Genomic DNA, 11,087 nt, shown 5'->3' with positions numbered 1-11,087 from the left:
GTATTTTGGTCTGTTAGAAAAAAGTGCCTCCTAAAATTTTAAAGGAAGAAAGACATATATGTACAAAATAAGGGTTGATACAATGAAGGGATGGAAGATGATTGTAAAGATGAAAATTATAAAAGATTTTATAAAAGGACTTGGTAAGATAAGTTGTTTGAAAAAAGAAAGAAGATTTAAGGGAAAAAAAAAAAAAAAGGAAAAAGGGAGAGAATGTGATCAGGCAGGAGACTAGGACCAAGCCATACACTAGTGATTTAGGGTATATTTTGATCTGTTAGAAGAAACTCTATCTCAAAATTTTAAAGGGAGAACAACTTATATATATATGCCAAAAACAAGGGTAACTACTATGAAGGGATAAAATATGACTCTAAAAATGAACAAAAAATAAAAAATGTTTTTTTTAAAAAAAAAGGGATTTATAAGATGTTGGTTGAAAAAGGGAAAAGGAAAAATAAAAAAAAGTCAACAAAAATTAACTTTGATGAAATAATGAATCATGGTAAAAAAAAAAAAAAAACCATGAATCTATGTGCAGTATTCCCCTAGCGCTGGAATTCTCCTATTCTCCTTGATCGATCAACTTGGTCTTGGCTTGCTGGCTGTTTGTGCTGATCTTCTGGGGGAGGGGCCTGTTGCTGTGGTTTCCAAATGTCTTTGCCGGAGGCGGAATTGCCCCGCCCTTGTCGGTCCGGGCTAAGGAAGCTGCTCCGGTTTGCTCTCAGGAGCTTTTGTTCCCTGAAAGCTCTCGGTACAGCTTTGGAGGACCAGGGCAGAAATGGTGGCCTCCCAATCTGCACTCGGAGGAGCTGAGAACTCAGGGCCCCGCTCCTCAGTGTGCCCCCAGAGAAAAGCAGTCACTTCCGTGTCCCCGGTCTCTGGCCGCACTCCGTGCTCACCCGGCCTGTGATCGAGCGTTGCTATCTCTGGCACCGGACCCCGCTCGGAGTCTCCAAACCCAGCAGATCCCTGCAGTGCGTTCCCGCACCGCTCCTCCCCGGGAAGGAAGGGGAGTCTCCCCGGATCTGCTGCTTGTTGGGTCCCTGCTGGAGGAGCAGTGGCCCGACTGGGCCGCAGATCACAGTTTATGGCAACCCCGAGCTGAGAGCCCGCGACTCTGCTCCGTCTCTGCAGCCGGCTTCCCTGCTCTGATACCTGGGAGCTCTGGCGCACTCAGGCACCCCCGGTCTCTCTGTGACCCCAAGCGTCCTGAGACCACACTGTCCCGGGAGGATTCCACCCCCCGCTTAGCCACTGCAGCGACGTCCCTCCGCCGAGCCAACTTCTAAAAGGTCCGATTTTGTGCTCTGCGGCTCTATCACTTGCCAGAAGCGGCCGGCAGAGGCCCCTCCCCCGCCGTCTATCCTCCCGAATATCGACTCGGAGTCACTTCTCCGCACACCCTACCTTCCAGTAAGTGGTCGCTTCTCTGTTCAGAGAGTTGTTGCTACTCTCCTGTTCGATCTCCTGTTGAGTTCGTAGGTGTTCAGAATGGTTTGATCCCTATTCAGCTGAATTCCTGAGACCAGACAAAATCTAGGTCTCCTACTCCTCCGCCATCTTGCTCCGCCCCCCCAGACATTTTTTTATTTAAATAATGCAGTAGCATAGTATCATGTACCGACAGGAGTTTCATTAACAAAACAATTTATAAGAGAGCATATCTGTTGCAATATTTAAAGACAGATTTTCATGGCAGGAAGTTAGTGCCAAGTCAGGGACTCCTGAATTCGTCAGAGTATGGCCGGCAGCTCAGGGGTGCTACGTTTTCTTTCACTAAAGACACGTTTCTTGGGCAGTTTAACATCCCCCCCCCTTAGAATTTAATGCTGTCAAAGCTATGATTAATATTTTACTCAGAATTTTTAAGAGAAAATCTTCACAAAATTAACCATACAGATCCTCAAGTAATTAGGACCACTCAGAGGCACCTGAAAAGAATTCCATGTATGGATTCGTTGATTTTTCTTTTATTCTTTGAATTAAATTCAGTGAAAGTTTTAAGGGGGGGGGAAGTCAGTTAGCTATTCATTCCCTCATGTTTTAATTAAACAATTTTAGCGATTACGTAGAAAAACACATTTTACATGTTGCTGTAAAGCACTTTTCTGGAACTGGCCACTGAATTAAGACATCGGAAGATCATGATAGGCCACCTATCTTCCTGTAACGTGATGGTAAATCTGCCTCTCGATGTCCGAAACCAGAGTACTGGCACCTATTCGGAACAGTTCTGGCGTCAGCCATTCATCTCCCAGCTCTTCCTTCACATGAGAGAGAGAAGCAAGGGAATCCTTGGCACTGCGGATGCCTCCTGCTGGTTTAAACCTACCTTGTTTCCAGTTTTCCAGAAGAAATCTCTAATGGCCCATAGCATTACTATAGCTACTGGGAAAGTGGCATTTACCGTTTCTTTTCCAGTAGAGGTCTTAATAAAGTCTGATCCTGCCATCATTGCGATCATACTGGCTTTATAGACATGAGTAAGAGATCCACGTTCTCCTGTAGCTAAGATGGTTTTGAGATGAGCCCCCCACAGGCCTTGCAAAACTGACGAATCTCATCACACAGGGTTTCCCGCTGGCCGGTCTGCACCAAGGTCCTATTAATCACCACATCGATTTCTGTAACTCCATTTTCCACAGCCAATCTGATCTCTTCCAATCGTGTTTTTAAATGAGTCTGTCCAGGGTGCCTGGGTGGCTCAGTTGGTTGGGTGACTACCTTCGGCTCAGGTCATGATCCTGGAGTCCCGGGATGGAGTCCCACATCAGGCTCCCTGCTCAGCAGGGAGTCTGCTTCTCCCTCTGACCCTCTTCCCTCTCGTGCTATCTCTCATTCTCTCTTTTAAATAAATAAATAAATAAATAAATAAATAAATAAATAAATAAATATAAATAAATGAGTCTGTCCAGCTGGAACGCCAGTGGGCACGGAAGCCACTGGGATGGTACAGCCTGGGGCCTTCAGTGCTTTAACCGCATCACACACCTGCGTGGGCTAGACATAAACAGCAGTGGTCATAAGGCCTTTATCACACATATTTAAACTTTTTAAGAGAGCTTCCCGGATTGGATACTTGGCTTTATATCAGAGCCTCTGAACGTTGGAAGATGTGTCATCGTCTGAAAGTGTAGTAAGACCTATAGGTAATCGCTTTCAGGAGCCAAGCAACTTGCCACTCCTTTTTCACGGTTCTGCAAGCCTGGATTTGTTCTGCATGCCTCAGAACTGCGGGTTGATTCATTTCTTACTTTTATTCCTAGATTTTTTTTTTCTTGATGCAATTGTAAATGGCATTGTTTTCTTATTTTCTCTTTGTGGAAGTTTGTCATCACTATACAGAAATGCAACAAGTTGGGACACCTGGTGGCTTAGTCAGTTTAAGCGTCTGTCTTTGGCTCAAGTCACAATCCCAGGGTCCTGGCATCCAGAACCTCAATGGTCTCCCTCCTCAGTGGGGTGCCGGCTTCTAGGTCCCCTTCTGCTGCTCACCCTGCTTGTGCTGTTTCTCTCTCTCTGTCAAATAAATAAATAAAATCTTTAAAAAAAAGAAATGCAACATGTCTCTGTATATTGACTTTGTATCCTGCAGCTTTAGTGAATTTATTTATTCTAACATTTTTTTGGTGGATTCTTTAGTGATTTCTATATATAGTATGTCATTTGCAAATAGTGACAGTTTTCCTATTTGGATTTCATCTTTTCTTTCTTTCATTCTTTCCTCTTCTTTCTTTCTTTCTTTCTTTCTTTCTTTCTTTCTTTCTTTCTTTCTTTCTTTCTTTCTTTCTTTCCTCTTCTTTCTTTCTTTCTTTCTTTCTTTCTTTCTTTCTTTCTTTCTTTCTTTCTTTCTTTCTTCTTCCTTCCTTCCTTCCCTCCTTTTCTTTCTTTCTTCTTTCTTTTTCTTTCTTTCTTTCTTTCTTTGTTTCTTTGTTTGTTTGTTTGTTTGTTTGTTTGTTTCTTTCTTTCTTTCTTTCTTTCTTTCTTCTTTCTTTCTTTCTTTCTTTCTTTCTTTCTTTCTTTCTTTCTTTCTTTCTTTCTTTCTTTCTTCTTTTCTTTTCTTTTCTTTTTTTGTCTAAATGTTTGGCTAGGGCTTTCAATACTATGTTGAATGAAAGTGATGAGAGTGGAAATCTTTGTCTTGTTCTTGATCTTAGTGGAAAAGTTTTCAGATTTTCACCCTTGAGTATGATTTTAGCTGTGAGCTTTGCATATATGGTCTATGTCCCTCTATACCCAGATGGTTTAGTGTTTTTATCATACATGCATATCGAATCTTGTCAAGTGTTCTTTCTGCATCTATTGTAACAATCATATGATTTTTATCTTTTATATTTTTAAGATGGTGTATCCTGATGTTTGATGTGCAGATGTGCAAACATCCTTGCATCCCTGGAATAAATCCCACTTGATTGTGTTGTGTGATTCTCCCGATGTATTGTTGAATTCAGTTTGCTTATAATTTGTTGAGGATTTTGGCATCTATGTTCTTGAGGGATATTGGCCTTTCCTTTTCTTTTTTTTTCCCATCCGCCCACCCCCCTCCCCTCTAGAACCCTCAGTTTGTTTTTCAGTGTCCATTATCTCTCATGGTTCGTCTCCCCCTCCGACTTACTCCCCTTCATTCTCCCCCTCCTGCTATCTTCTTCTTCTTTCTTTTTTCTTAACATATATTGCGTTATTTCTTTCAGAAGTACACATCTGTGATTCAACAGTCTTGTACAATTCACAGTTCTCACCATAGCACATACCCTCCCCAATGTCTATCACCCAGCCACCCCATCCCTCCCACCCCCAACCACTCCAGGAACACTCAGTTTGTTTCCTGAGATTAAGAATTCCTCATATCAGTGAGATCATATGATACATGTCTTTCTATGATTGACTTATTTCACTCAGCATAACACCCTCCCATTCCATCCACGTCGTTGCAATTGGCAAGATCTCATTCCTTTTAATGGCTGCATGATATTCCATTGTGTACATATACCACTGCTTCTTTATCCATTCATCTGGCGATGGACATCTTGGTTCTTTCCACAGTTTCGCTATTGTGGACATTGCTGCTATAAACATCTGGGTGCACGTACCCCTTTGGATCCCTACATTTGGATCTTTGTGGTAAATACCCAGTAGTGCAATTGCTGGATCATATGGTAGCTCTATTTTCAACTTTGTTAGGAAACTCCATACTGTTTTCCAGGGGGTTTGCACCAGCTTGCATTCCCACGAACAGTGTAGGAGGGTTCCCCTACTCCACATCCCCGCCAAAATCTGTCGTTTCCTGACTTGTTAGTTTTAGCCATTCTGACTGGTGTGAGGTGGTATATCATTGAGGTTTTGATTTGGATTTCCCTGATGCCAAGCAATGTGGAACACTTTTTCATGTGTCTGTTGGCCATTTGGATGTCTTCTTTGGAAAAATGTCTGTTCATGTCTTCTGCCCATTTCTTGATTGGATTATTTGTTCTTTGGGGGTTGAGTTTGATAAGTTCTTTATAGATTTTGGAAACTAGCCCTTTATCTGATATGTCATTTGCAAATATTTTCTCCCATCCTGTCGGTTGTCTTTTGGTTTTGTGGACTGATTCTTTTGCTATGCAAAAGCTTTTTATCTTGATGAAATCCCAATAGTTCATATTTGCCCTTGCTTCCCTTGCCTTTGGCGAAATTTCTAGGAAGTAGTTGCAGCGGCTGAGTTCGCAGAGGTTGCTCCTTGTGTTCTCCTTTAGAATTTTGATGGACTCCTGTCTCACCTTTAGGTCTTTCAACCATTTGGAGTCTATTTTTGTGGGTGGTGTAAGGAAATGGTACAGTTTTATACTTCTGCATGTGGCTGTCCAAAATTCCCAACACCATTTGTTGAAGAGACTCTCTTTTTCCATTGGACATTCTTTCCTGCTTTGTTGAAGACGAGTTGACCATAGAGTTGAGGGTCCATTTCTGGGCTCTCTATTCTGTTCCATTGATCTATGTGACTCTTTTTGTGCTAGTAGCATTCTGTCTCGATGATGACAGCTTTGTAATAGAGCTGGAAGTCCGGAATTGTGATGCTGCCAGCTTTGCTTTTCTTTTTCAATATTCCTCAATCTATTCGGGGTCTCTTCTGGTTCCATACAAATTTTGGATTATTTGTTCTATTTCTTTGAAAAAAGTGGATGGCATTTTGATGGGGATTTCATTGAATGTTTAGATTGCTCTAGGTAGCATTGACATCTTCACAATGTTTGTTTTTCCAATCCTTGAGCATGGAAAGTTTTTTCATTTCTTTGTGTCTTCTTCAATTTATTTCATGAGTATTTTCTAGTTCTCTGAGTACAGATCCTTTACCTCTTTGGTTAAATTTATTCCTAGTTATCTTATGGTTTTGGGTGCAATTGTAAATGAGATCAACTCCTTGATTTGTCTCTCTTCTGTTTTGTTGTTGGTGTATAGGAATGCCACTGATTTCTGTGCATTGATTTTATATCCTGCCATTTTCCTGAATTCCTGTATGAGTTCTAGCAGTTTTGGGGTGGAGTCTTTTGGGTTTTCCACATACAGTATCATATCATCTGCAAAGAGTGAGAGTTTGACTTCCTCTTTGCCGATTTGGATGCCTTTGATTTCTTTTTTTTCTGATTGCTGTGGCTAGGATTTCTAATACTATGTTGAATAGCAGTGGTGAGAGTGGACATCCCTGCCGCGTTCCTGACCTTAGGGGAAAAGCTCTCAGGTTTTCCCCATTGAGAATGATATTCACTGTAGGTTTTTCATAGATGGCTTTTATGATATTGAGGTATGTACCCTCTATCCCTATACTCTGAAGAGTTTGGATCAAGAAAGGATGCAGGACTTTGTCAAATGCTTTTTCTGCATCTATGGAGAGGATCATATGTTTCTTGTTCTTTCTTTTGTTAATGTATTGTATCACGTTGATTGATTTTCAGATGATGTACCAACCTTGCAGCCCAGGGATAAATCCCACTTGGTTGTGGTGAATAATCATTTTAATGTACTGTTGGATCCTATTAGCTAGTACTATGGTGAGAATTTTTGCATCCATATTCATCAAGGATATTGGTCTGTAATTCTCCTTTTTGATGGGGTCTTTGTCTGTTTTTGGGATCAAGGTAATGGTGGCCCCCTAAAATTAGTTGGATGTTTTCCTTCCATTCCTATTTTTTGGAACAGTTTCAGAAGAATAGGTATTTATTAATTCTTCTTTATATGTCTGGCAGAATTCCCTGGGAAACCATCTGGCCCTGGGCTTTTGTTTGTTGGGAGATTTTTGATGACTGCTTCAAATTCCTTAGTGGTTATAGGACTGTTCAGGTTTTCTATTTCTCCCTGGTTCAATTTTTGTAGTTGATACATCTCTAGGAATGCACCCATTTCTTCCAGGTTATCTAATTTGCTGGCATAGAGTTGCTCATATATTTTTATAATTGCTTGTATTTCTTTGTGGTTGGTTGTGATCTCTGCACTTTCATTCATCATGTTGTTGATTTGGGTCATTTCTCTTTTCTTTTTGATAAGTCTGCCCAGGGGATTATCAATCTTGTTAATTCTTTCAAAGAACCAGGTCCTAGTTTCGTTGATCTGTTCTACTGCTCTTTTGGTTTCTATTTCATTGATTTCCGCTCTGATTTTTATTATTTCTCTTCTCCTGCTGGGTTTAGGCTTTATTTGCTGTTTTTTCTCTAGCTCCTCTGGGTGTAGGGTTAGGTTGTGTATTTGAGACCTTTCTTGTTTCTTGAGAATGGCTTGTATTGCTATATACTTTCCTCTTAGGACTGCCTTTGCTGTAACCCAAAGAATTTGAACTGTTGTGTTTTCATTTTCATTGGTTTCCATGAATTTTTTTTAATTCTTCTTTAATTTCCTGGTTGATCCATTTATTATTTAGTAGGATGCTCTTTAGCCTCCATGTATTTGAGTTCCTTCCGACTTTCCTCTTGTGATTGAGTTCTAGTTTCAAAACATCGTGGTCTGAAAATATGCAGGGAATAATCCCAATTTTTGGTACAAGTTGATACCTGATTTGTGAACTAGGATGTGATCAATTCTGGAGAATGTGCCATGGGCACTAGAGAAGAATGTGTATTCCGTTGCTTTGGGATGGAATGTTCTGAATATGTCTGTGAAGTCCATTTGGTCCAGTGTTTCATTTAAAGTCTTTATTTCCTTGTTGATCTTTTGCTTAGATGATCTGTCCATTTTAGTCAGGGGCGTGTTAATGTCCCCCACTATTATTGTATTGTTGTCAATGTTTTTCTTTGCTTTTGTTGTTAATTGCCTTATATAATAGGCTGCTCCCTTGTTAGAGGCATAGATATTTACAATTGTTAGATCTTCTTGTTGGATAGACCCTTTAAGTAGGATATAGTGTCCTTCTTCATCTCTTATTACAGTCTTTGTTTTAAAATCTAATTTGTCTGATATAAGGATTGCCACCCCAGCTTTCTGTTGGTGTCCATTAGCATGGTAAATGGTTTTCCACCCCCTCACTTTCAATCTGGGGGTGCCTTTGGTTCTAAAATGAGTCTCTTGCAGACAGCATATGGATGGGTCTTGTTTTTTAATCCAATCTGATAGCCTGTGTCTTTTGATTGGGGCATTTAGCCCACTTACATTCAGGGTAACTATTGAAAGGTATTAATTTAGTGGCATTGTCCTTCATATTTCTTGGAGGGCTGGTTTCGTGTTTCCAAATTCCTTTAGTTTTTGTTTGTCCTGGAAGTTTTTTTATCTCTCCTTCTATTTTCAATGACAGCCTGGCTGGATATAGTATTCTTGGCTGCTTATTTTTTTCATTTAGTGCTCTGAAGATCTCATGTCAGTCCTTTCTGGCCTGCCAGGTCTCTGTGGATAGGTCTTTTGCCAATCTAATGTTTCTGCCATTGTAGGTTACATATCTCTTCTCCTGAGCTGCTTTCAGGATTTTCTCTTTGTCTCTGAGACTCGTAAGTTTTACTATTGGATGTCGGGGTGTTGACATATTTTTATTGATTTTGAGAGGGATTCCCTGTGCCTCCTGGATTTTGTTGCCTCTGTCCTTCCCCACATTAGGGAGGTTCTCTGCAATTATTTGCTCCAATATACCTTCTGCCCCTCTCTCGCTTTCTTGTTCTTCTGGGATCCCAATTATTCTAACGTTGTTTCGTCTTATTGTATCGTTTATCTCTCGAATTCTGCCCACGTGATCCTGTCGTTGGTTATCTCTTTTTCTCAGGCTCTTTATTTTCCATCATTTGGTCTTCTATATCGCTGATTCTCTCTTCTGCTTCATTTATCCCAGCAGTTAGTGCCCCCATTTGTTATTGCACCTCAATAATAGCTTTTTTGATTTTGACTTGGTTAGGTTTTAGTTCTTTTATTTCTCCAGAAAGGGTTTCTCTAATAACTTCCATGCTTTATTCAAGCCCAGTTAGTATCTTTAAAGTCATGATTCTGGACTCTAGGTCCGATATCATACTAATGTCAGTATTCAGTGTGTTCCTGGCAGACGGAACTACCTCTTGTTCTTTTTGCTGAAGTGATTTTTTTCATCTTGTCATTTTGTCCAGAGGAGAAAAGATGAATGAGAGAACAGAATGCTAACAGGTTAACAATGTCCCCAGCAATTATACTCTATACAAATCAGAAAAGTCCTGAAACCAGGTGACAAGAAAGGGAAAGAAAGAAAAAAGGAAGAGGAATGAAAGAGGAAAAAAGAAAAGATAAAAACAAAGAGAACAGAACGAAAAAACAGAATATGATCAAATATGATCAGGCTAGTGCATAGATCAGTGCCACACACTAGGTTTTGGGCGTATTTTGGTCTGTTAGAAGAAAGTGCCTGCTAAAATTTTAAAGGAAGAAAGACTTATGTTTGTACAAAATAAGAGTTGATAAAATGAAGGGACAGAAGATGACTGTAAAGATGAAAATTATATAAGATTTTATAAAAGAATTCATAAGATAAGAAGTTGTTTGAAGAAAGAATGATGATTTAAAAAAAAAGAAAAAAGAAAAGAAGAAAAAAAGGGAGAGAACGTGATCAGGCAGGAGACTAGAACAAAGCCATACACTAGTGATTTAGAATATATTTTTATCTGTTAGAAGAAACTGTACCTAAAAATTTTAAAGAGAGAACTACTTATATATATATGCCAAAAATAAGTGTAACTAGTATGAAGGGATAAAGTATGACTCGAAAAATGAAAAATAAAAAAATATTTTTTAAAAAAGGGATTGATAAGATGTTGGTTGAAAAAGGGAAAATGAAAAATTAAAAAAAAAACAGTTAAAAAATTAACTTTGAAAACCTAATAAATCATGGTAAAAAAGCCATGAATTCTATGTGCAGTATTCCCCTAGCGCTGGAATTCTTCCATTCTCCTTGATCGGTATAATTGGTCTTGGCTTGCTGGCTGTTCCTGCTGATCTTCTGCGGGAGGGGCCTGTTGCTGTGGTTCCCAAATGTCTTTGCGGGAGGCGGAATTGCCCCGCCCTTGTGAGTCCAGGCCAAGCAAGGTGCTGGAGATTGCTCTCAGGAGCTTTCGTTCCCTGCAAGCTCTCGGTACAGCTTTGCAAGACCAGGGTGAAAATGGTGGCCTCCCAATCTCCGCCCGGAGGAGCTGAGAACTCGGGGCCCCGCTTCTCAGTGTGTCCCCAGAGAAAAGCAGTCACTTTTTCCCCGGTCTCCGGCCACACTCGGTGCTCACCCGGCCTGTGACCTAGCATTTCTATCTCTGGCACCGGACCCCAAGTGGAGTCTCCAAACCCAGCAGATCTGTGCGGTGCACTCCCGCGCCACTCCTCCCGGGGTAGGAAGGGGAGTCTCCCCAGCTCTGCCGCTTGTTGGGTCCATGCTGGAGGAGCCGTCGCCCAACAGGGCCGCGGATCACAGTTTAGGGCGACCCCGAGCTGAGAGCCCGCGCCTTGGCTCCGTCTCTGCAGCCGGCTTCCCCGCTCTGATACCTGGGAGCTCTGCCACACTCAGGTAGCCCTGGTCTTTCTGTGACCCCGAGGGTCCTGAGATCACACTGTCCCACGAGGGTTCCACCCCCCGCTTAGCCACTGGAGCAACGTCCCTCTGCAGAACCGACTTCTAAATGTTC

The 11,087-nt window shown here is 41.1% G+C and overlaps 1 pseudogene; it reads right to left on the bottom strand.

The window, feature by feature from the left end:
• Window positions 1-2,129: 2,129 nt before the first annotated feature.
• Window positions 2,130-3,250, bottom strand: LOC148163971 (deoxyribose-phosphate aldolase-like; annotated as a pseudogene).
• Window positions 3,251-11,087: the final 7,837 nt, after the last annotated feature.

This window comes from Eumetopias jubatus, unplaced genomic scaffold (genome assembly GCF_037043125.1).
Source record: "Eumetopias jubatus isolate StellerSeaLion01/CBP00866 unplaced genomic scaffold, mEumJub1_p1.0 scaffold_7, whole genome shotgun sequence".
Classification (NCBI taxonomy): Eukaryota; Metazoa; Chordata; class Mammalia; order Carnivora; family Otariidae; genus Eumetopias; species Eumetopias jubatus.
The sequence above is the reverse complement of the archived record's forward strand: the minus strand, read 5'-3'. Positions and strand labels throughout refer to the sequence as shown.